The 26,302-nt window shown below is 37.5% G+C and overlaps 1 protein-coding gene across 9 annotated transcripts in view; it reads left to right on the top strand.

Moving 5' to 3' along the window:
• The first annotated feature begins 420 nt into the window (after positions 1–420).
• ERBIN (erbb2 interacting protein) overlaps positions 421–26,302 on the top strand; it is a 117,459-nt gene continuing 91,577 nt past the window's right edge. For all 9 annotated transcript variants that reach the window (XM_047798759.1, XM_047798586.1, XM_047798502.1 and 6 more), the window contains exon 1: positions 421–689. The gene's annotated coding sequence lies outside the window, so the exon portion shown is untranslated. The remainder of the gene's footprint in view (positions 690–26,302) is intronic.

Here is a 26,302-nt window from a genome sequence, read left to right as displayed (position 1 = left end):
AGGGACGTACGGAAGGACGGACAGCCCGACGGCCGGCCGGGGGAGGGGGCCGCCATCGAGCCTGCCCGGCCCCGCGGCTCGGGCTCCGGGCGGCCGCGGCTGCGGCCGCGCGGGCGCAGGGCGCGGCAGGCGCTACCGAGACAATAACCCCGCCGCCCGGCTCCGGGGGTGGCGGCGAGGAGGCGGCGGCGGCCTAGCGCGGCCGAGGCTCTCCCAGCGCCCCGGTGGCATCTTTGCCCCCGCGGGCCAGGTTCGCCTGCCGTCGGGTATCGGGGCGCGCGGGTCGCCCGGAGTCCCAGCCTCTCGGCTGACGCCCCCTGCCCTCCCCCGCCCGACGCGCGTGGAGCTGGTTTTCCGGGTTCCCCTGGACCGAGCTGGATCCTGCTGCTCGCCAAGGCAGGAAGTGAGTTTCGCACGGTAATTCCGGGCGGTGTCACGAGTGAAAAGTTTTTTTTCGACGGAGATCCTAGTTGGGGCTGGGAAACTCCTGCAAAACTCGAGACCAGGAAGCCAGCCCGCTTCCCAACCCCCACCGGAGCCACCTACTCTTCCTACTGCGGGAGGCCACTCCACATCCGCTCTCACCGGAGAGAGAAATTCGGCTGGATCCGAAGTGAGTAATGAAGGGGAGGAAATCATGTCAGGCGAAGCCTTGAAAAAGCTGTCCTGAGACACTGCCCGACCGAAAGGTAATTTTCACCCAAAGTGTCTGCGAGTCACAAAGCTCCCCGGCCAGGAAAGAGAGGAAACTTTAGTGTTTTCCACTTTTTCTCAAGTTGCCCTAAATTCTCCCTCTCTGTTGTCGGACGGGGTAGTGATTTAGGTGCAAAGCAGTAGAACTGATTTTATTCTCCTTTCTACCATCTGGACCCTGGTCATTTTAGAAGAGGTTGTAAGAATGCGGTGGGACGAAAAGTTTTAAGCAATTCCGAGGAAAGAATGCCTTTGTTCAGCAGAAGGTCCAGAAATCTTAGTTTCCCGGAACATATACAATGTATATTTTTGATTTATTAAGTTGCTGAACCTGACAACTTTTGTTTTGGATGAAAGTTAGGTCACTGCGGCGAGCAATCGGCTGCTGTTGAGATGGCTGCCACAGTATTTGTTTATACTGTTACCGATTATTTTGCTTTTGCGTTTAAATGTATATGGAGTTATTTAGTTCCAACTCTTATGACTGTGTTTCATTGGGTTTTATAAACAAAAAACTCTTTGCCGTTCTTAGTCGTTTTTTCAGGTGGGTAATATATATGTCTTCAGTAACTTGTTCTTTTCGGACATTTATAACTTTATAATACTTGTTTGGTGTTGTCTACAAGCTACTGTCTACAAGATTTTTCTTGTAACTGACCTAGTAGGGAGAAAAAGTGTTACGGTTAAAGAGTGATGATTAAAAAGCAAACATGAATGCCTGTAAGTGGTTTGATTTGTTAGGACTTCTGTGCAATTCGGAACTGAATGTATAGGAAAGGAAGTTAAACGCTTAAAACAGTCTTCATGGGCATCACAGTGATTGTGATAAATAGCTGTGCTTTTTGGTTAGCACATTATTTACCTTTTGTTGTTGTTGGCCCAAATGTTTTGACCGGGTCTGCCACCTAATAAGTGATGAGTATCTGCTGTGGGGGCAGGGATTAAGTGAAGCACGGTGACATTCCACCAGTCAGTTATAAATATAAACACTTCTGAACCAGTCGGTAGTCTTTATAGATCAAACTAGTTCTGGTTGCTGCAGACACAGACGGTTTCTTCTGTGGTGTTTTAATGAGTGTCTTTTTAAGTTTGGTTCCCCCCCCCCCCGTGCTTTTTTGGTAAAGGGAGGTAAAAGATAAACTCTGCTCTTGAATAAATGTCAAATAAACGTGGTATTTTGTTTGTAGATATATCTTAAATGTAAATTAATATTTATTTGCCCTTGCCACCACAAGAAAAATGGTTGGCTTTCTTTAGTTCCAAAAAGAGACAAGGTAGGTTTCAAACAGCAGGTTCAAATAATTTCACAACTTTTTCTTTGTTACTTCATGAAGTATGTTTCAAAAAGGGGGTCTTTTAACTATTACAATATATTGTTTTGATTTTTTTTTTCTTGGAGCTTAGTCTCTGGAGCTCCTTTTTAAAAACAATTTTGTAATTTTTTAAATTGTTGTTAAGATTTTGTGAACCATCAAGTAATTCCTATTAAGTGAAAGTAGCTTTATCAAATAATTTAAAGTATGTAAGTGATCTACTTTATGATTTTAGAACTTAAAATTAGGCAACGAAAGAGGTTATTCTTGGGCATCTGAAAGAGGGGAACAAAATAAATGGCATTGAACTTCGGTTTCCTTATATGGTTTATACTTGGCTTCAGAGCAACAAAGCCTTAATAGAGCAAGTCTTTTATAGAGAATTATCACTTTGCGAAAGTGTTCCTTTCTCTGTGTTAGGAAATTTTACTTGAAAGAAGTATTGTAGTCCTCAAAAATACCTATTTAAATGCCTGTTGTTAGATATAGCTCTTGATTTTTTTTCTTGAGGGAGCATAGTATGTATAGATGCAGACAACATGTTTTAAAAGATGTTCACCTTTGTAGTTGTCTTTGATTCCTTTTTCCCCTCAACAAGGCAAAATTTACTTTGAGGTTTATTTATTTTATTAGTTTAGCACTGGATTAACTTAATGAATTTTAGGTTTTATACTGTTGTCAAACTGTAAATATTTTTCAAAGTCTTGTTTAAAATTTGACAGTGGTTTGAAAATAAGTTTAAAAAATGGTCATAAAAATATTTTAAAATGGCTTCAAATTTTGGATATTTTTCTTAGTATTCTGTGGGTTTTTTAGATTAAATTCACAAATCTGGAGTACTTCCAAGGTGTTTGTAGAAAATGCGCACTTGATGGCCCTGTTTGTTAAAGGTACTGGGAGTTTTCAAAAGTGATAAACTTAATCTTTCAACTAATTAATTCAGATATTATGAAGTTTCCCTACTGTTTGTGAACAAATTATTGCCAACTTTTCACGTATAAAAAGTTTACAGAGGTTCCAATATGGGAACCAATTTTTTATTGCTTGTTTTTTCTTCATGAAGCGATAACTACAGTTAGAGACATTTGATGTGTATCATTGGTAAATGTCTAAAATTCAGGTATTTTAGAGATTTTGGTAGTGAGCTCTTGGCAGTAAACAGTACCTCACTTTAAGAGACAAGAATTTCAGAAAATTAAGTGCATATTTATGCATTTATTTTAAACTATTGCCTGTAGATAAATATGGTAGTGATTATGAAGTATTTGGGATTCTGTAGGTTTTAGTGATGTTGGATAGGAAAGTATTTTTTTTTTTTTTTGTAATTGCTAGTTGTCTAGATTCTCTTTAAACAGACTTGGTGCTTGCATTTTTGATTCTTTTCCTTGCTCATCCACTTCTCCATCACATGCCTTGTTTTCTTCCTGGAAACACCTGTAATATAAAGTCCTTAACGATGCCTTTCTTCCCCTGACAACATATGTATTGTACCTGTGTTTGGCTGTTCATAATTTAGTTTTTGAATACATATTTTTTGCTATAGAAAATGTGTGTATAAATTAGACTGTATAATATCTACTTTGGAATTGTCTAAGGAAATAAGCTCAGCATTTCTGCCTTCCCCATTTCTGTAATTTACTCCCCATATACTTTTTTTTTTCTTTTTTGGTACCTCTCATCACTAGTTCTTGAACACCACCCATTTTTCAGATTTAACTTTTAACTTTTTCTGTCTTGTTTCCTAATTGTAAGAAAGAAACCTAGTTGTTAATTTGGCCTCCTCTTGTAATTCCTTCAGCTTCCTATTTTTATAATTTGCTTCATTTACTTCCCCATTTTCTCCGTGTTCAGCTCTTGTTTTTTAATTATATTTCACCATCTGTAATCTTTATTAGTCCATGCTTATCACTTCAAAACTTGTTTAAAACATGAGTAGGAAAAATTTATTTGATCAGCTCTGTTAAATTCTGAATATCCCTATTCATTACAAGTCAGTTTACATGCTAGTATTTAACCTAATACTAATGAATATATTTTGTTTTTATTTATACTTTGTTTCCTCAATTCTTTTTTTTTTTTGTCTTTTTACCCTTCCTAGGGCCACACCCATGTCATATGGAGGTTCCCAGGCTAGTGGTCTAATCAGAGGTGTAGCCAACGGCCTATGTACGCCAGAGACCCTGCAATGCAGGATCCGAGCCACATCTGCGACCTACATCACAGCCCACAGCAGTGCTGAATCCTTAACCAGGGATCGAACCCGCACCTCATGGTTCCTAGTGGGATTTGTTAACCACTGAGCCACTACGGGAACTCCTCAATTCTTTTTTTTCTCCTTGATATCCTCAGAATTACCTCTGTTAAGATGTCATGTTGTTATGTATTTTTACATTGCTCCCCCACCTTCTTATTTTATCATAATTTTGGCCTTTTAAAACACACAAGCTAGTATCTCTGTCTCCCTTCTCCATTGGTTCCTTTCCTTCCTGTCCTACCTCTCAAATTAGGTGTCCTCTCTGTCAGTGTCCCTAAAGTTTTGAAATTGACTTCCTTTGTCTGTTATGAAATGAGCAGAGTGAAGTTCTATCACTTGCTATTATTCTCACTTCAAATTTTGTTTCAGATACCCTTGGGTGAAGGCCATGCCAGGCTTTATAATTGGTAGACAATAGAAAAAAATACCAAAAGACTAAGTTAATAAAAGAAGATTCTATTTAGCTAGAGGTTATTTATCTATCTATGACCAGGCATATAGAATATAGTAGAAAAACTAGAAAATAATAAAAAAGAGACATCTAAGTAATCAAAATGGATGTCATAAAATCTGGGGATTTCATTCGTAGGGACATCCTTATTCAGAGCTGATCATTTTTTTTTACTGAGCTGCTTCTGCCTTTTTTATTTTTTTAATTTTTTTTTTTGTCTTTTTGCTATTTCTTTGGGCCGCTCCCGTGGCATATGGAAATTCCCAGGCTAGGGGTCGAATCAGAGCTGTAGCCACCGGCCTACACCAGAGCCACAGCAATGCGGGATCTGAGCCGCGTCTGCAACCTACACCACAGCTCACGGCAACGCCGGATCGCTAACCCACTGAGCAAGGGACAGGGACCGAACCCGCAACCTCCTGGTTCCTAGTCGGATTCGTTAACCACTGCTCCATGACGGGAACTCCCTGCCTTTTTTTTTTTAAATGATTTTTATTTTTTCTATTTTAGTTGGTTTACAGTGTTCTGTCAATTTCTATTGTGCAACAAAGTGACCCAGTCATATGTATATGTACATTCTTTTTCTCACATTTTCTTCCATCATCTTCCATCAGAAGTGCTAGATAGAGTTCCCTGTTCTATACAGCAGGCTCTCATTGCTTATCCATTCCAACTTCCCGGCTTTTTCATGAGACAAAAAAGCACGTTGACAGTGTCATGAAGTTAGGGCTCATAGACCCTAACTGTGATGTTACAGTGAGGGAAATAGAAGAGTGGAAAGACACCTATCTTAGAAAATAGAGTAGTCTCAGCAACACAGGGAATATAGCCAATATTTTGTAATAACTGTAAATGGATAGTAACCTTTAAAAACTGTATAAACATACAACATTAAAAAAGGAGATAGAGGGAGTTCCTCTTGTGGCTCAGCGGTTACAAACCTGACTACTATCCATGAGGATGCCGGTTTGATCCCTGGCCTCCCTCAGTGGGTCAGGGATCCAGTGTTGCTCTGAGCTGTGATGTAGGTTGCATACACAGCTCGGATCCTGTGTTGCTGTGCTGGTGGTATAGGCCGGCAGCTGCAGCTCCAATTTGACCCCTAGGCTGGGAACTTCCATATGCCTTGGGTGTGGCCCTAAAAAGCAAAAAAATAAAAAACCACAAACAAACAAACAAAAAAGGAAATAGACTAGTCTTAGCTTGCTTTGGGGAAGAATACCTTATTCATTTCATTTGTCCTTAGGAGGAGTCACTCAATGACAGCATAGTATAATTACAGGTAATAGTCATAGACCTAAGGGAGCTGTTCTCAAACGTTTTTGTCTTAGGATCCTTTTATAGTAAAGTTTACTAAGAACCCCATAGAACTTCAGTTTATGTGGGTTATATTTATTATATTTCCTGTATTATATGTTTTTAAAAATTAAAAATGATAGAATTATTGCATATTAATGTGAACACTTTTAATTTAAAAAAAAGTTTTCCAAAACAAATCTTTAGCAAAGAGTGTCATTGTTACATGATTTGCAGGTCCCTCATGTCTATTTGAATAGAATACAGCTTGATTCTCATATCTCCTGCACTTAATCTTGCAGTATATTGTTTTGGTTGAAGTACATGAAGAAAATGAAATATTATACAGACACATGGTTCAAAAAAGGAGGATATCTTAGCCTTTTTAGATGATTGTGGGTGTTCTTTGGTACCACACCAAAATTTGACAAATGGTAGTTTTTTAAAGGAGAGCTACAGTGTTGAATCTGAAACTATATCAGTGAATTTTTCATTTCTTACCTGAAAATCCATGATGCATGTTGTGTTTTGAATGAACCTTTTACCTCTTTGTGATTTTGTAATACCACATATTGGTTGTTTGGGAAATATTGGTTCATTGAGTCATACATTTTTCCCCCCAAAGATGACACATTTCATTCTGCAGTAACAAAACGGAAAGAAAAAAAAAAAGTTGTTAATGTCACCAGTGATCACATAAGAAGTCTTTAATATTATGAAGCTCTCAAACTCAGAGTGGTAGATACAAGTTTTCCACAATTATAAATTTTCACTTAGAAGCTCAAATATTAATCATTGGTAACAAATATTGTTAACATTTTACCCTTGAAGTTACAGGCTTACTTGGTTTATTTTTGAGAAAATGTCTGCCAAATTCCTAAGTCTGTGTAACCATAGTTTGTCATTCTCTCTTGAAGTTGAAAATGGTGTTCCATGGAAAAAAAAAAAAAGGCTAGTTTAGTTCATAACTCAAAGTAACTTACAGAAGTGCTTTTTCTCAAGATTGCCATTGCTCCACATAGAATATGAAAAAGACATGGATTGAAGAGTTGAGATTTAATATTATTTTTTACTGCTTCATTAAAGATATTCTGAAGTGAGAGTAACATTTAAGAAGAAATCTGGGAATATGTAGCGGTGCCAGTCTAGGTTGATGTCACTACTTTTGTGCTAAAATGTGAGCAGTTTTACCCACCACTGTTTTTGTACCACTGTTGTCAATAGAGTGGGAAAGGGCAAATGATGTTTAAATATTATGATGAAAATAGTTTCAACTTTGAGAACTCCTTGAAAGTGTCTCAGGACTTCCAAGGCCCATTGACTGCATTTTGAGAACTTAGGTAGATGTTGGGATTTGTGGAACTTTTGTTCTTCTTATGATTTTTCTCTCTCCCTACCCCCATTCAGGGAGAATCCTGAGGCTTGGTTATTGACCTCATTAATTTGGTCTTCATTTCTTTTCAATTATTTCACTACTTTTTTGAGGGAGGGAAATGGAGTTTCTAAGAACTTTTGCTCATAGGAGTTGATTTTTAGTTTTCAGTTGTACTTTTGGTCCAAATGTAAGCTCTTGCTTCTCTGAGATATATATTATTTTTACGTTGTCTTCTGCTTTCTCTAGTGACAGTATAGGAATTTTATTCTTATTATGCTTGATATATACATCATACTTTGGTTTTCCCTCAAATGTTAGATTTTTCACTGTAGTTAAAGTTTTATATTATGGTCCAGACTATACCATATCGGTCATTTAAGTGTATTCCTCTAGCCCAAGTTAATCTTTGTTCTTGTGTCTTTGGTATATTTAGCAAATGGGTTTTTCCTCAGGGTAGCTTGTCTTCTTACATATATTTCCTGTCCCTTGGGAGATAATATTCCCCTATTTTCACAGTTACGCTGCCCAAGTGTCAGATCTCCCACAGTACAGAGAGCTGTGCTGGAGGCCTTAGCCATGCAGCTGTTCTTCTATGATTTTCTTGTCTGGCTGATTGCCCAGGACACACTTCTCCCAATACTTCCTGCTAAGAAAACTTATCCTTTTTGTAGATCCCACTTTAGGCTTGTTTTGTGTATCTGGTTCCTCAGGTGTGTTTTGTTGTCATTCTTTCACCATTCAACTTGGTAATCTTTACAAATTCCTTTCTGTTATTATCTCTAGATATACCGCTCTCAGGTTTTTTGGTACCACGATAATTTTTCATTTTTTTTCTAATTTTCTTTTCATATTTTAAAGTTTGGAACAATGACAGAGTCACAGAAAAGTTGTAAGTATAGTGCAAAGAGGTTTTTTTGTTGTTGTTCCTGAACCATTTGATAGTAAGTTGCCCACCTGATGCCTTGTCACCCCCAAATACTTTAATGTTTTATTTCCTACAAAGGCATTCTCCTACATAATAACTCCATAACTATCAAATTATGAAGTTAATAAGAATATTGTACTAACATTTAAATCTCACAAGTTGTCCTAACGTCTCTTAGAACAAAAATACCGAGTTTAGAACCATGCATTACATTTAACTACCATGTCTGTTTAGTCTTCTTTAATCGGAAACAGTTTTTATCTTTCAGGGGACGTGACACTTGTGAAGGTTATAAATGTAGCTATTTTGTAGAATAACCCTTAAGCTGCATTTCTCTGACATTTTAATTAGATTTTGTTGTTGTTAATGTTGCTTTTTAGGGTTGCACCTGCAGCATATGGAAGTTCCCAGGTTAGGGGTCCAATGGAGCTACAGCTGTGGGCCTATGCCACAGCCACAGATAGAGATACAGCAATGCTGATCTAAGCCAAGTCTGTGGCCTACACCAGAGCTCGCAGCAACACCATATCCTTAACCCACTGAGCAAGGCCAGGGATCAAACCCGAATCCTCATGGATACTGGTTGGATTCATTGCTGCTGCAGCACATCTAATCAGATTTTATGATTAGATCTTTGGCAGGGTTATCATGAAAGTGTCTTGCATTCTTCTTGCATCTTACTAGGTGGCATGTAGTTTCACTTGTCCATTACTGATAGAAATTTGTTTTGTGATTAAGGTTGTAACTGCCAGACATCACTTCTGTATGTCAGGGTACTCCTTCCTCATTTGTAATTAATAGATATTTGTGGGGAAAGTGTGTGGAGAGGGAAGGATTGGGAGCTTGGGATGTCATATGCACACTGTGGGCATATGGAATGGATGATTAGTGGGACCTGCTATATAACAGGGAAATCTCAGTATTATGTGATAACCTATATGGGAATGGATACATGTATATGTATAACTGAGTTATTTTGCTACATAGCAGAAATTAACATAACTCTGTAAATCAGTAATACTTCAATAAAATCAAAAAAGAAGAAACTAAATAATTTTGGGCTGATATTGAAGCTGTATTTTCTGATCAGATTTTTAGCTTATTTTTTTATATCTGTATTTATTCATGGTTACCTATTATATTCACTGAGTTATAGCTCATTATCATTTATTTTGATGCTCAAATTGTTCTTGATTTGGCCAGCAGGAATCCCTTCCATCTGGTTTTTTTTCATTTTGACATCTTCCTTCTTTGAGAAGTTTTTTTGCATCTACCATAATACGATTTTTCAGACTTACCTTCAAACTTGCTTCAGTTGTTTTTAGTGGAAAGTGGTACTAAAAGCCAAGATCAGGGCACTTCTTGTGCTCATTGCTTTTGGGGTGTCACTGCTTCTGGCCTTTTTAGTGTACAGAGCTAGGCGATATGTTTATGTGCACCCACATACACATCTATATTTCTATAAATATAGGATGATTTCACAATGATACTTCCAATTCTAATCTAGCCCCAACAGGTTCATTCTAGTGTTTTCTCTTTCCATGTTTGTAACTTTTCTCTGACAGGACTAGTTTTATTTCTGTACTTTTTTTGATGAGGGAGATAAAGTAAACATTGGTTCAGACAAGTAGTTTCAGCCAGAAGTACCTGTAATTAGTTTCCAAAGTCTTGTCTTTTCTCTTTTTCTTTTCTCTTCTTTTTTCTTTTCTTTTCTTTCCTTCCTTCCTTCTTTCTTTCTTTCTTTCTTTCTTTTCTTTCTTCTCCTTTCTTCTTCTTTCTTCTTCTTTGTTCTTTCTTTCTTTCCTTCTTTCTTTTCTTTGCTTTTCGTTTTCTCTTCTTTCTTTGTCTTTTCTGCGTCTTTCTTCTGTCATTCTGTTCTTTCCTCAGTCCTTCCTTCCTAGTTCTTTCTTTCTTTCCTTTATTCTTTCTTTCTTTCTTTCTTTCTTCTTTCTTTCTTTCTTTTTCTTTCTTTCTTCTTTCTTTCTTTCTTTCTTTCTTTCTTTTTCTTTCCTTCCTTCCTTCCTTTATTTATTTATTTTTATGGTCACACCCACAGCGTATGGAAGTTCGTAGGCCAGAGATCAAATCCAAGCCACAGCTCCAACCTATTTTGAAGCTACAGCAATGCCACAGCAGGAAGAGCTCCAAAGTATTTCTTTTTACAGCTATACCTATGGCATATGAAATTCCCAGGCTAACGGTCAAATAGGAGCTGCAGCTGCAGGCCTATGCCACAGCCACGGCAATTCCAGATCCAAGCCACATCTGCGACCTACACCTCAGTTTGCAGCAACGCCTGATCCTTAACCCACTCATATCCTTGTGGAGACTATTTAGGGTTCTTAACCCACTGAGCCACAGTGGGAACTCCCCCAGAGTATTTCTAAAGGGATAAGATTCTAAGATGTAGCACATGGTAAAGTACATTTAGGTGGAATATTTCATTCCTCAGTAATTCCAGGTTACTATGTAAAGGGTGGATGGACTGAATCAGACCTTTTTTTTTTTTTTAATAGTATAGTTGATTTAGAGTGTTGGGCCAGTTTCTGTTGTACAGCAAAGTGATTTAGTCATACATACATATATATATATATATATATAGAGAGAGAGAGAGAGAGAGAGAGAGAGACATCTCTATATATACACACATTGGTTTTTATGTTATTTTCCATTATGATCTATCCTAGGAGATTGGATATATGCTATACAGTAGGACCTTGTTGTTTATCCATTTTAAATGTAATAGTTTGCCTCTACTAACCCCAAACTTGCAGTCTCCAACATGAATCGGTACTTACATGGTCTTCACTGAATAGGTTTCTTGTGGAGATACTGTAGGGGCTCAATTTTACTACAGTTGCTGTAGTGCAGTTGTGTTTCATCCCTACGAAGGTTTTATTGTTTGTATGATCCCAAAGTTTGGAGCATGTATCTTTTTGATAAATGTGTCCTTGGAATTTCAAGCCTTCGACCAATTCTAGAATCTTGTGGGATAAGGTGGGAGAACATTGTTTGATTTGTATTAGGGCCATCACAAGAAACCTGTAATCTAAAATTGAATCTCCTTGCCAAGGCTATCATCCAGCCTAGAATAAGTTGGTTTGACTTCCTCCATCTCTGGAGATTTTGGAAACAATTTAAGAGGCATATTGAGATGTCTTTTTGTGACTAGAATAGATTTACTTTTAGTCTTCTAGGAAAAGATAAGAATCCTGGCAGCAGCAATTAATCTGTTGCCCTGTTAATTTCTGGGCACCTCAAAAGATTTAGTTAATTGTTCTGGGGCTAAATGCAGAATATCAGAGACTGTGTATAGTAGATGCAGTTTGATTTGTCAGAGATACCTGAATCTAGCATAATGTCCTGTCTGTTCTTTCTTTTGAAAACTGTTCCCAAGGCAGAAACCCTGGGAGATTATCTTTCTTATTTTTTTGATCTTTGTTATTGAAATCAATGCCATTTCTATCAATTCTGTCTTTTAAGTATCTCTAGTGAGATACTTTAGGGTAGGCTTGGAAAACTGGACAAGATATAAGCAGCGAGAGGCTTTTTGATAGGCAGAGGGCTAAAACAATTACTGTAATTCTTTGGTTTTAAGGAACTTCCATACTGTTCTCCATAGTGGTTGTACCATTTTACATTCCCATCAGTAGTGTAGGAGGGTTCCCAGAATATAGGTTTATTTTTGTACTCTTTGCCTCTAAATTTTTATACTGTTACAGGAAATTTTTCTGGTGGTTAAATACCCAAAGTGCATTTGCTATATGTGTAGTTGAAATTGGTAAGATAGAATCACATTCCTCTGAAGAGTTTGTATCCATTTATACTTCCATCAGTAGTATATGAGTACCTCTATATGAGCATTCTTCAACAAATGGTCTTTTTTTTTTTTTTTTGTCCTTTTAGGGTCACACCTGCAGCATATGGAGGTTCCCAGGCTAGGGCTTGAATCACAGCTCTAGCTGCCAGCCACAGCCACAGCAACACGGGATCTGAACCATTTTTGCCACCTACACCACAGCTCATAGCAATGCTGGATCCTTAACCCACTAGGGGAGGCCAGAGATGGAACCTGCGTCCTCATGGATACTAGTCACATTTGTTTCCGCAGAGCCACAATGGGAACTCCTGGATATTAGCTGTCTTAAAGTACTTGTGCAAATATGAACCAGGCAATGTAGTATAGTATGTAATAACATAGGCTTTGAAGCCAGATTGCTACTCACTAATTGTCATGATGGCAGTTAAATGTAAAAATTGTTTTAGGACTATTACATACTTGTATGCCTTTGTGTTCCACATGGATTTAGTTGATTTGTTGCTTATAATGCTTTGGTTATGGTATTTGCCATATAGAAGTTTACATTTTAATGTAGTCATATTTATTTGTCTTTATGCATTTTTAGATTTAATGGTATTCTTAGAAAGGATTTGTGCCAAGATTTTAAAAATAATAACTTAAGCTTCTTACTTTGTCTTAAGGAGTGACATAATTATGTAGATTGATTCTGTCCAAATTTCTAATCAGTTGTAACATCATTTGCTGAATAAATTAACTTTTTACTTCTAAAATTCTCTTTATCAGTAGTAAATTCCCAAATATACTTAATTTATGTCAAGATTTTCTTTTTTGTTGTGTTTTTTTTTTGTTACGATAATGCTGTGATATCTCTCTTGATTCTCCCCCATTATAGTGTGCTTAATATCTGGAAGTGTCAGTTTATTACTCTAATTTAGAAAAAAAATTTCTAGGTGGACTTGAATCATTAAGTTCTAAAAATAATTCTTGTTGGCATGTTGATTGAGAGTGCTTGAATGTATAGATTAGTTTAAGAAGTAATTGATACCTTTACGATGGCATCTCTTTCTAGGAAAGTAAATTTTCCCTTTATTTAGTAGTTTATACCCTTCAGTATATTTTATGCTTTTCTTCTTATCATGTCTGTTTCTCATTGGTATACATATTTCTTGTTATTATTAAGAAAATGTATGTTTTTGTTAAGCCAATTTCCAAAAACCATAGTGGAGAGAAGGTGAGAGCTGTGGCTGTTATGAATGGAGCTATTTTTTTTTTTATTTGTATCCTTATCTGGATATTTAATTAGAGGGAGGAAATTGATACTTCATGTTTATTGCATACCGTATTTCACCAAAGACCAAAAAATTGCTAATAGATTTTTAGATGGTATGCTTGGATCTTCTAGGTATATAATTATTGATGAACTAGTAGTAGCACCTTTTATTTTTTAATTGAATTATAAATATATTAATTAAATTATGTAGTCTCATGTTTTTTAATTTACTATGCATACTGACAGGTACTTAATAATTTATCTTTTTAACTACAAAATTCTTCCATTGTTTGCTTTTATTGTTTGACATCATCCTCCAACATAACGATAGCAGTTTGACTAATTTAATCTTCAATAAGGGGATAGAGGATTTTTATTGTTGCCCAGGAGTTTCCGTTTAATAATACTACACTTTCTTTCTCTAGCATTGTCTGGCTCTGGGAATGGGGAGGGGAACAAGAAAACCTGCTAAACTCCTGAAGAGCTTTTGATAGAGAAATAAAAGTCCTTAGGTTGATTTAAGTAGAAGTTCGTTCCTTCTATTCCTGGTCTACCCTTCTTCTTCTTTTTTTTTTTTTTTGTCTTTTTGCTATTTCTTGGGCCGCTCCCACGGCATATGGAGGTCCCCAGGCTAGGGGTCCAATCGAAGCTGTAGCCACGGGCCTACACCAGAGCCACAGCAACACGGGATCCGAGCCACGTCTGCAACCTACACCACAGCTCATGGCAACGCCGGATCGTTAACCCACTGAGCAAGGGCAGGGACCGAACCCACAACCTTATGGTTCCTAGTTGGATTCATTAACCACTGCGCCACGACAGGAACTCCCCTTACTCTTCTTGAAGGTGTCTTCAGTGGTAAGGGAATGGCTTCTCAAATGTTGTTTCTTAACTGCTTTACAATTTTTTTATGAAAAAATTAATCCTACTTATAAACATTTTCCTTGAACTCTTGGTATTTAGTGTGATGCACAGTAGTAATTATGTATATCTTTTAATGATAGATATTTTGGGTCTTTGTTATAATAGTAAATTCTCTAATTATGAATTTTATATACATGGTAGATGTTTTCCAAGAGATCTTTGCCACTACAAAGACCTTTTGCCCTAGGGTTTGTTTTTATCAAATTACATATTTCACTGACCTTGATCTTATCCTTATTTATATGTTTAATAGATAATTTGCTATAAATGGAAGGTGTTTCCCAGAATGCTGAAATTTTCCTCAGATTCAGTTGATTCTGTCACTGAAAGTAACTTAGCAATAGTCCAGTCTAAGTAACCACTCTTTTTTTTTTTTTTCTTTCCTTCTTTCTTGGCTGCTGCGTGGCATATGTAGTACCCAGGCCAGGGATCAGATCTGAGCTCCAGTTGCTATCTAAGCCACAGCTGTGGCAGTGCCGGATCCTTAACCCACTGTGCCAGGCCCGGGATGGAACCTGCATCCTAGTGCTCCCAAGATGCTGTGGATCCCATTGCGCTGCACGGGAACTCCAGTAACCACTCTTTTTTGTTAATTAAAAGAGTAAACTATTGGCCCGGGCCGGGGGGGGGGGGGGTGGGGGAGGTGAAATCCTGGAGGTCATTTAGTTTGTTAGTGACATAGACGAGATTCCAAAAATAAACCCAGATTTCCTGATTCTGGCTTTTCCCTTATATCAGAATTTTCTGGAGTTCCCATTGTGGCTCAGCAGTAATGAATCCAACTAGTATCCATGAGGATGCTGGTTTGATCCCTAAACTCATTCAGTGGGTTGGGGAAACGGTATTGTCATGAGCTGTCTTGTAGGTCACAGACAAGGCTCAGATCCCGAGTTCCTGTGGCTTGGTGTAGGCTGGAAGGTACAGCTCCAATTTGACCCCTAGCCTGGGAACTTCCATATGCTGTGGGTGCTGCCCTAAAAAGGTTTTTGTCTTTTTTTCTAGGAATGTTCTAAAGTATAGTCTCTGTTGAATAGCACTTTTTTTTTTTAATGTGCCAAATATTTATTTTATTTACACCTCCTTTTAATTCTTATCTTCCCTGCCCCTCCCCCAGCTTTATTGAGATATAATTGACATGTAACATTGTGTAAGTTTAAGGTGTACAGTGGGTTGATTTGATACATATATTGCAGTGTGATTACCACTTTTGGGTTAATTTAACTCTTCTATCACCTCACATAATTAATTACTTTTTCCTTTTGTGGCAACAGTATTTAAGATCTACTCTCTTAGGAACTTTTGAGTATGTAATACTTGTTAATTATAATCAGTCACAATGCTGTGCATTAGATCACCAAAACCAAATCCATCCATCCTTCTGTCGTTTCCTAGCTCCCTCCTCAACTATACTTCTGACTGGCAGCTTAAACAGCACTATTTTCCAAATTTTAATTTTTTTTTTATTTTTATGGCCAAACCCATGGCAAATGGAAGTTCCTGGGCCAGGGGTTGAATCTTAGCTGCAGCTGTGACCTGTGCCATAGTTGCAGCAAAGCCACGTACTTTAACCTACTCTGCTGGGCCAGGGATAGAACCTGCACCTCTGCAGTGACTGGAGCCCCTGAAGTCATCTTCTTAACCCACTGTGCCACAGCAGGAATTCCTAGGGTCTTCTTGTTTATCCATCCTATACATAATAATTTGCCTATGCTAGTCCTGAACTCCTAGTCCTTCCTTCCCCTACCCTCTTTCCCCCTTGGCAACCACAAGTCTCTTCTCTATATCTATGAGTCTGTTTTTGTTTCTTGGATATGTTGATTTGTGTCATATTTTAGATTTCACATACTAGTGGTATTATACAGTATTTGTCTCTTTCTGACTTACTTTGCTAAGTGCGTTAATCTCTAGGTTCATCCACATTGTTGCAAATGACCTTTTTGTAATGATTGAATAATGTTCCATTGCATGTATATATACCACGTCCTTTATCTCTTCATCTGTCGATGGACATTTAGGTTGGTTCCATGTCTTGGCTGTTATAAATAGTGCTGCTGTCAACATAGGGATTCATGTATGTTTTTGAATTGTGGTTTTATTTGGTTATATGCCTGGGAGTGGGATTGCTGGATCACATGGCAACTCTATTTTTAGTTTTTTTTTTTTTCTTATTAAGGCCGTCTCTGCATCATATGCAAGTTTCTGGGTCGGGGTTGAGTTGGAGCTGCATCTCCTGTCTGTGCCACAGCCACAGAAATGCCAGCTCTGAACCATCTCTGCAACCTATGCCACAGCTTGCCACAATGCTGGATCCTTAACCACCTGAGCTAGTCCAGGGGTCAAACTCATGTCCTCAAGGACACTGTGTTGGGTTCTTAACCTGCTGAGTCACAGTGGGAACTCCTGTTTTTAATTTTGTTGAAGAAGCTCCATGATGTTTTCCATAGTGATTATACCAATTTATGTTCCCACCAACAATGTAAAAGGGTTCCTTTTTCACCACATCTTCTCCAGCATTTGTAGACATTTTAATGATGGCCATTGTGATCCATGTGAGGTGGTACCTTATTATAGTTTTGATTTGCATTTCTCTAATAATTAGTGGTGATGAGCAAACTATGTAACTTTTACAGAATTTAGCATCATTGGTATGATGGAACACCAGATTTAGCTCAGCTTTCTGAGAATCAAGGTTCTCATTACCCTAAATAAAGAAATAACGTAACAAGTTCTCCAAAGGATTTAAACATTTTCCTGCATTAAATTCTAAATGATTTTTAAAATGTCATTTCCCTTATGTGAGCTATTGAGTAATGAATGGACAGTGTTGTTGACAATAGTTTAACTGCACATGTTTTATAGCTTTCATACTGTTTGTATATTTTTTAAATAAAAAGAAGTCAATATATTATGCAAAAAAAAAAAACCTCAGCAAAGATGGATCACATACATATGAGGGCAGGTTAGTGTTCTTTAAAATTATACATATGTATGTGTGTGTGTGTTTTGATACTTTTACTTGATCTAAGGGTAAAGTAGACATGAATGGAGACAGTATTTTTTTGTGCCTTGTAACCATCATTGTTCTCATTTGGAATTTTGCTAGCTGAGTAGCGGACAATTTCAGAATTTTGCTTTCTAATGAAAGAATGGCGTATTAAAATTCTTTTTTGCTTATTGATGCTCTGGAAGTCAGTTGAGGAAATATGTTTATTATTAAGAAAGTTGATAAGTCTAACTAGCTGGCCATTCTTTCTCTACAGGGGATACTTACTATTATAAACCTTGTAATTGTCTAAGGAGGTGGTTTCAGAGCTGGTGTAGGCACCTAATGCAGATGCTTTCCTGAGACTAAATACCCAAGAATATGGTACAGATGATTTTGGCTTAATGGATTTTTAAGATTTCCAGTAGTATAATCAATCATATGTCTGCCATAAAAAAAAAAATAGACTCCTTGTCCCAAGAAATGTCAAATTTGGGGCAGCATTGTTTCTAGTTTACTTGATTGAGCTTTAATAAAAGACAAATTTTTCAGGTAATTGAAAGAGGTGACTTAGAGTGAGGTAATATTTAACATTAAGTGGTTGCATGTAGGAATATGCATACCACTGACAGAGATTGTAATTCTTCCAGTTAATGTGCAACCGTTCTTTTCTTCATAGTAAGAAAATTACCAGGACTAGTTGTTCTTTTTAAAAATAAACTTGATTTTTCAGAGAAGTTGTAAATCCAAATTGACCATAAGGTACAGAGATTTCCTATGTACCCCTTGTTCCCATACATGCATAGTCTCTCATTACCACCATCCATCACCAGAGTGGTACATTTCTTAAAATTAGTGAACCTACATTGACACATAATTATCACCCACAGTCCGTAGTTTACATTTGGGTTCACTCTTGGTATTGTACATTCTGTGGTTTTGGACAAAGGTATAATGACATGTATTCAGCATTATAGTATCATATGGAATAGTTTCACTAAAAACTACTAACAGTCCTCTGTTCTGCCTGTTCATCCTCCCACCCCAACTGCTGGAAACCTTAGATTTATTACTATCTCTGTAGTTTTCCTTTTTCTGGAGTGTCATATAGTTGGAGTCATACAAATGTATATGGTCTTTTCAGGCTTCTTCTTTGCAGTATGCATGGTTCCTCCAAGGCTTGATAGCACATTTCTTCTTAACATCTGAATAATCCATTGTACCACAGTTTATCTCATTGAAGGACATCTCGTTTGCCTTCAACTAGTGGTAGTTAAGAATGAAGCTGCTATGAATATCCATGTGCAGGTTTTTTTGGTGGTCATAAGCTTCCAAATCCTTTGGATGAATACCAAAGAGCATGATTGGTGGATAGAATAGTAAGATTATGTTAGGTTTGTAAGAAACTAGCAAACTGACTTCCAAAGTGTCAGTACCATTTTGTACTTCCACCAGCATTTGGTATTGGCAGTGTTCCAGATTTTGGCCATTCCGATAGGTTTACAGGGGTATCTCCTTGTTTTAATTTGCATTTCACTGATGACTTATGATGTGAAGTATCTTTTCATATGCATATTTGCCATCTGTGTATCTTCTTTGGTGAGGTGAGAGTTTTAGGATCATCAGCCAATTTTTTAATTGGATTGTTTTCTTATTGTAGAGTTTTGAGAGTTCTTTGTATATTTTGGATAACAGCCCTTTATCAGATGTGTCATTTACAAATACAGTCCTCTCACATACTTTGAGGAGGAGGGGGAATCGTTTCTAGGACTGGCCCTTCCTTTTCTCAGGATACCAAAATCTGAGAATGCTCAAATCTCTTATGTAAAATGGCATAATATTTACATATAACTGAGGCACTGTATACTTGAAATCATCCTAGATTATTTAGAATACCTAATACCATGAAAATGCTTTGTAAATTGTTAAGTACAACATAAATGCAATGTAAACAGTTGCCGGCTTAATTCAGGTTCTGCTTTTTGGAAGTTTCTGGAGTTTTTCTTTGTTTTTTGTTTTCAAATATTTTTGATCCACAGTTGGTTGAGTCTGAGGATGAAGAGAACTGGCTGATATGGAAGGCCAACTGTATTTTCTGCTGTTTTTTTTTTTTAACCTTTTATTTATTTATTTATTTCTACCGTATAGCATGGTGACCCAGTTACATATACATGTATACATTTTTTTCCTCATATTATCATGCTCCATCATAAGTGACTGGACATAGTCCCCAGTGCTACACAGCAGGATCTCAGTGCTAATCCATTCCTATTCTGCCATTCTTGTTGCTTGTTGTTCTCTTTACCTTGTCTTTTGCAGAGCAGATTTATAGTTTTAACGAAGTCTAGTTTATCAATTATTTCTTCCATGGATTGTGCCTTTGATGTTGTATCTAAAAAATCATTGCCATACCCAGGGGTCATTTAGATTTTCTTCTGTGTTGTGTTGTAGGAGTTTTATAGTTTCATGTTTTACATTTAAGTCTATAATCCATTTTGAGTTAGTTTTTATGACAGGTGTAAGGTTTATGTCTTGGTTTATTCTTTGCATGTAGTTGTCTGGTTGTTCTGACACCATTTGTTGAAAAGACTGTCTTTGCTTCATTTTATTGCCTTAAAGGCTATATTTTTTAAATTACATGAAAGTAATATCTTATGATTTGTGGTCACCTTTTTTAGAGAAAGAAGGGGTCATTGGGAATTGAGAAGTTATTCTAAATGTGGCTGCTATGTCATTTTTTTCTTATCGTCTACTTTGGTATAGATAGAATATCTGTTGAAATTTTAGAATTATTTCCACCCATACACCATGGAGTTATATTGCAAAAGACTCCCAAATTCATATGCCTATAGGTGTTTTCTCAATAGGAATATTGAAAATGGAATTATTATCATGTTGGTCATTCGTTTTCTCATTATCTTCCATCATGTTCCTTCACAAGTGCCTAGATAAAGTTCCCTGTGCTTTATAGCAGGATCTCATTGCTTATCCACTCTAAATGCAATAGTTTTCATCTACTAACCCCAAACTCCCAGTCCATCCCGTTCCTTCCCACTCCCACAAGTCTATTCTCCAAGTCCACGAGTTTGTTTCATTTGTGCCGTTTATTAGATTCCAGATATAAGTGATATCATATGGTATTTGTCTGTCTTTTTCTGACTTCACTTACTGTGAGAGTCTTTAGTTGCATCCATGTTGCTGCAAATGGCATTATTTTGTTCTTTTTTATGGCTGAGTGGTATTCCATTGTGTATATATACCACATCTTCTTAATCCATTCATCTGTCAAGATGGACATTTAGGTTGTTTCCATGTCTTGGCAATTGTGAATAGTGCTGCAGTGAACATACAGGTGCGTGTATCTTTTTCAGTGAAAGTTTTGTCCAGGTATATGCCCAGGAGTGGGATGGCTGGGTCATCTGGTAGTTCTATATTTAGTTTTTTGAGGTACCTCCATACTATTTTCCATAGTGGTTGTACCAGTTTACATTCCCACCAACAGTGAAGGAGGATTCCCTTTTCTCCACATCCTCTCCAGCATTTGTTATTTGTTGACTTGTTAATGACAGCCATTCTGACCGGTGTGAGATGGTACCTCATTGCAGTTTTGATTTGCATTTCTCTAATAGTTAGTGATGTTGAGAATTTTTTCATGTGCCTGTTGGCCATCTGAATGTCTTCTTTGGTGAAATGTCTATTCACGTCTTCTGCCCATTTTTCAGTTGGGTTTTGTTCATTTGTTTGTTTGTTTTGCTGTTGAGTTGTATAAGTTTTTAGAATATTTTAGAGATTAAGACCTTGTCAGTTGCATCATTTGAAACTATATTTTCCCATTTCTAGGTTATCTTTTTTTTTTTTAATGGTTTCCTTTGTTGTGCAAAAGCTTGTAAGTTGATTAGGTCTGATTGGTTTATTTTTGTTTTTATTTCTGTTGCCTTGGGAGGGTCTTTGATGTTTTGGGACCTAAAATGTCTTGACATTCATTGAGAATCATTAATCACATGGAATACTGTTGTACTTGGAGCCTTAAGACTCACCTGTTTGCCCTGTTTATATTTAAATGTGCATGTAATACCTAATTTAGAGGAATCTCACAGTTCAATTTGTGAATGAACTTGGCACAAAGCACAGTTCTTAGCTGTGCTAACATTTTCCCACTTCCCTTTCTATAGAGAATTTTAAAGAAATTAGTTACTTTTAAAAAAAAAGCACAGGAAAAGAATCTGAAGAAGAATGTATACATGTATAACTGGATCACTTTGTTACACACTTGACACTAACAGCATTGTAAATTAACTATACTTCATTTAAAAAAAAAAGAAAAAAGTACTTAAAAAGTAATGTTTGAAAAATAAAAACTAGGGAGTTCCTGTTGCAGCTCAGTTGAACCCCTGGCCTCACTCAGTGGGTTAAGGATCTGGCCTTGTGGTGAGCTGTGGTATAGGTCATAGATGCAGCTTGGATCTGGCATTGCTGTGGCATAGGTCAGCAGCTGCAGCTCTGATTCAACCCCTAGCCTAGGAACTTCCATATGCCATAGGTGTAGTCCTAAAAAGGAAAAAAAAAAAGAAAAAAATTGAAAAAAAAAAAAGAACAATCAAGGCTAATTTCACCCACTATAAATTAGATAAACCTAAGAAGATTTAAGTAGAGGGTAGAACATTAACTAGCTTAAAATTTTGTTTTTCTGCTGTTCTTTTCTACATATATGATGCTATTTTACTTAAAAAAATAGGTGTCTTCATCCTGGAGTTCCCGTCGTGGCGCAGTGGTTAATGAATCCGACTAGGAGCCATGAGGTTGCGGGTTCGGTCCCTGCCCTTGCTCAGTGGGTTAACGATCCGGCGTTGCCGTGAGCTGTGGTGTAGGTCGCAGTCGCTGCTCGGATCCTGCGTTGCTGTGGCTCTGGTGTAGGCCGGTGGCTGCAGTTCCGACTGGACCCCTAGCCTGGGAACCTCCATATGCCAAGAAAAGGCAAAAAAAAAGACCAAAAAAAAAAATAGGTGTCTTCATCCCTAAGAGATTTGGGGCATGAGTTAATAAAATTATAAATATTATACTTAAAATATTAATCAGAATCCTACAGTGAAACTTTTCATACATAAGACTTGATTCAAGTGATATTTTTAAGCTTTACATACAACTGTTAGTTAAGCTTTTAAAAAATCCTTCTGTAACAAAGTGTTAAGACTGATCTGTTTTCTTTGGAAGGTTTGTGGTGTTTATAATCATAATCAGGTTAAGTTAACTTCAAAACAAACATATTAGCTTTACAGAAAAACGAGGATTTCATACCGGCCTCTCGTGTGTGTGCACACGTTTGTTTGCTGATTTCTACCACTTTGCTAATGGTTCTTGCTTTATAGCTTCTTTTCTCTTGAACTTAGGAAAAAACATAAATTCACTTTAAGAAATTAGGGCCTTGTCTTCACCAGGTGGATTTGCATTTTAATAGAGGTTGTTTGGAGAGTGTCCAAAGTAAATAACTAATGGTGGAATTTCAAGGACTGTGGACCTTGTGTCCGGGATTCACAAATCAGGTCATGCTTTTCAACAGGTTTGGCTCAGTTTCTAGGGCAGTGTACACACTGCATAAAAACATTTTATTTATAGGCAGTTTCATTTAAAATACATTTAAAGAACCAAAGAAGTAATTAGCATATTGAAGTGTCAGGTGGAAAGAAGGAATCTGTAGTAAGGTAAAAAGGCTTCACCTGAACAAAGGATTTGATTCAGTAAAGTTGTGCATTGCGATTAGATATGGCAATTTTGGGTATAAGTAACTTAAATTTTTAAAGGGAGAAGAAAGGTAGTAAAATTAATTTAAGTAAAAATTCGGGTGCTAACTGAATGGGATTAGGAAATCAATTTGGAATCTATTAACACATCATAGTGGCATTAACCACTGTCCTGGTATTTTTCTTTTTTTCTAAAGCTATTTTTCAGTTGAACTACAATGCACATACAGTAAAATCCGGAGTTCCTTTTGTGGCTCAGTGGGTTAATAACCTGACATAGTGTCTGTGAGGATGCGGGGTTGATCCTTGGCCTCCCTCAGTGGGTTAAGAATCGAATTGCCACAAGTGCAGCATAGGTCAAAGATGAGGCTTGGATCTGGCTTGCTGTGGCTTTGTCATAGGCTTCAGCTGTAGCTCCAATTCCTGGGATGGGGCTCATATTGGAGCTGCACCTGCCGGCCTATGCACTACAGCTGTAACCAGGGCCACAGCAGTGACATCACTGAATCCTTAACCAGCTGAGCCATAAGGGAACTCTTTTTTTGTGGTATTCTTGAACATGATTGGTAGGTATATGGATACATTATGCTGACTTTGATAGGTGTTGATATCATAATTATACTGAACTTGTAATATGAATTGGGAAGTTTTCCATATTTTTTATGAGTCCTGAACCTTGTTGACCAGATTGCACTCCTTGAAAGTTTGCAAGCACTTAGGTGTTTAGAAGTAACTTACTGAAACCTTTACATCTCACCCATGATTTTCTTCTCCTCCTCTTCTCCCTCCTCCTCCTCTTCTTTTTTTTTGTCCGTGCCTCCAACATGTAGAAGTTCCTGGGCCAGGGAATAAACCTGTGCCATAGCAGCAACCTTAATCACTACGGTGACAATGCCAGATCCTTGACCTGCTGAGCCATAATAAAACTCCCTATGCTTTTTGATTTCGTTTTTTCCTTTTATTTATTTTTGTTTTTTAGGGCTGTACTCATGACACGTGGAGGTCCCCAGGCTAAAGCCGCGGGCCTGCACCAGAGTCGCAGCAACATCAGATTCGAGCCATGCTGTGACCTACACCACAGCTCACAGCAACACCGGATCCTTAACCCACTGAGCGAGGCCAGGGATCAAACCTATGTCCTCACGGATGCTAGTCAGATTCGTTTCCGCTAAGTCATGACGGGAACTCCTTTTTAATTTCTTGAGACAGTTTTGTTATTTATATCTTTATAGAAAGTCATGAAAAATTTAATTTATATATTTAAACTTAGTAATTTATTTTTAAATGCCTTTTTGTTTTGCTATCTGATAAGGGTCTATGATAAAAGTCTGTTTACTTCAAAATACAAAAATGCTTTTTATCTTTGCTACAAAGTTCCCATCTTGGATTTCTGCTAGTATGTTTTGTATCATTATACTTGCTAGGAAATTGTCTGTTCTTAATGTTTATATTCTGATAGTCCTGTCAGAAGCAGAACCCAGCTGTTGTGTTCATTTATCATTCTACTCTTTTTTTTTAATCATTAATTCCTGCTTTTTCCTTTCAATCCCTCCAGTAAATGAAGACATAGAACAGGAAATTGAATATGCAAGTCTAGGGTTAATGTGAGGAGTCCAGTCTTCAGTGCATCAGACCATTCTGGTGTCTAGCATCACGTCTTCTTGGCTTACTTCTAATTTTAAACCTAGGTTCAAGAAAAAGTGCAATGAGAGCTCAGAGTCATCTTAAGTTGCCCTTCTTAGTGAAAGCCCCAGTTGTTTCTCTGCTGTGAGAGGCCAGCTAGAGAAGAAAGCAAGCATGGGCTGTTTGGGAAAGTTAATGCTTAACCAATGGGAGGCAGGAGCAGATAGATAACAGCTTACCTCTCATCCTATAGGCAGACAATTCTAAGACCTCTTGTGTGCTTCTCAGGGAGTTTAAGTAGAATGAGTCCCTGCTGTCCTTAGGGGGATGACTTAGGTAATATGCCATGCCTTATTTTGACTTTTCCTCCTCTCATATTTTAACTGCTCCCTCAGGTCATTTCTTAGACAAGCCACCTGCACTCAGGTCCTTACCTCAGCTTTTTTTTTGGGGAGAACCCAAATGAAGACAAGTATCATTAGAGTTTTTAAAGAGTTGGTGATATTTCAGGATTTGAAACTGGACGATCACCAGGGGTACGAGTGTAGATAGAGAAGAGGGCCAACGTTTATGTTTTCTGTTACTATATTGTGTTAAAAGGTTGACATAAAATAGAGTGACTGGAGAAGGAGACTGAGGTGTGACCAGTGGTGTAGGAACAAAATTGGGAGGATATAGTATTTTGGAAGCTAAGTAAAGAAAGTGGGTAAAGTAGTGGGGAGTAATGCTACTAAGTCAAGTGAGATATGAACTTGGAATTGTTTGTTGGATTTGGCAGTATGTAGGCCATTAATAATCTAGGAAGAACAGTTTCCATTGATGGGACAAAAGTGTGATTAGAGTGGGTTTGAGGACAATTGAAATAACTGAATACAATATATATAGACAACTTGTTTTGAATTTTCTATAAAGGGGAACAGAGAAATGAGTTGATAACTAGAGATACCTTCAGGAGAGGTCCTTTTTAAGATGCAAGGGAAGTTCCCCTCATGGCTCAGAGGGTTAAGGACTGACATTGTGAGGATGTGGATTCAATCCCTAGCTCAGGGGGTTAAGAATCTGGCATTGTGGGAAGCTGTGGCATAGGTTGCAGATGTGGCTCTGATCTGGTGTTGCCATGGATGTGGTATAGGCCCCAGCTGCAGCTGTGATTTGATCCCTAGCCCATGAACTTCTGTATGCTGCAGGTGTGGCTATAAAACAAAAAACATACACAAAAAAAAGAGAAAAAAAAGATGAGAGGAAAAACACCTAATTGGTATGTTGTATTGCTGCATGTGGTCAAAATCAGTTGTTACTTAGAATATTTTAGAGAACTAGGATTCTCTTTGATTTATTTGACCATCTTGTTCTGTTCCCGTCAAGCCCTCCCAAACCCTGAGTTATGAGTTTGAGGAGAAAAAGAGGGTGTTACAAGTCATTAGCAGAAACTAGGAAGATTGGAATTTATTCTGGCCCAGAGCTAGGAAGAGAAATAAGGAAACACACACAAGGAAGTTAATCCTGCCGCAGGATTGTTTATGGGAATAGTTTAGAATCTGGTCAAGGACCATATGAGAAAGTATTTCTGGGTTTGAAATAAGGCCAAGATCTAATTTTCTACCACATTACATTAAGTAACATTATTGTGAATATATGTTTGTGACTCATACTGC

Source organism: Phacochoerus africanus, chromosome 1 (genome assembly GCF_016906955.1).
Source record: "Phacochoerus africanus isolate WHEZ1 chromosome 1, ROS_Pafr_v1, whole genome shotgun sequence".
NCBI classification, from domain to species: Eukaryota; Metazoa; Chordata; class Mammalia; order Artiodactyla; family Suidae; genus Phacochoerus; species Phacochoerus africanus.
Note: the sequence above shows the minus strand (reverse complement) of the source record. Positions and strands in the feature narration are given on the sequence as shown.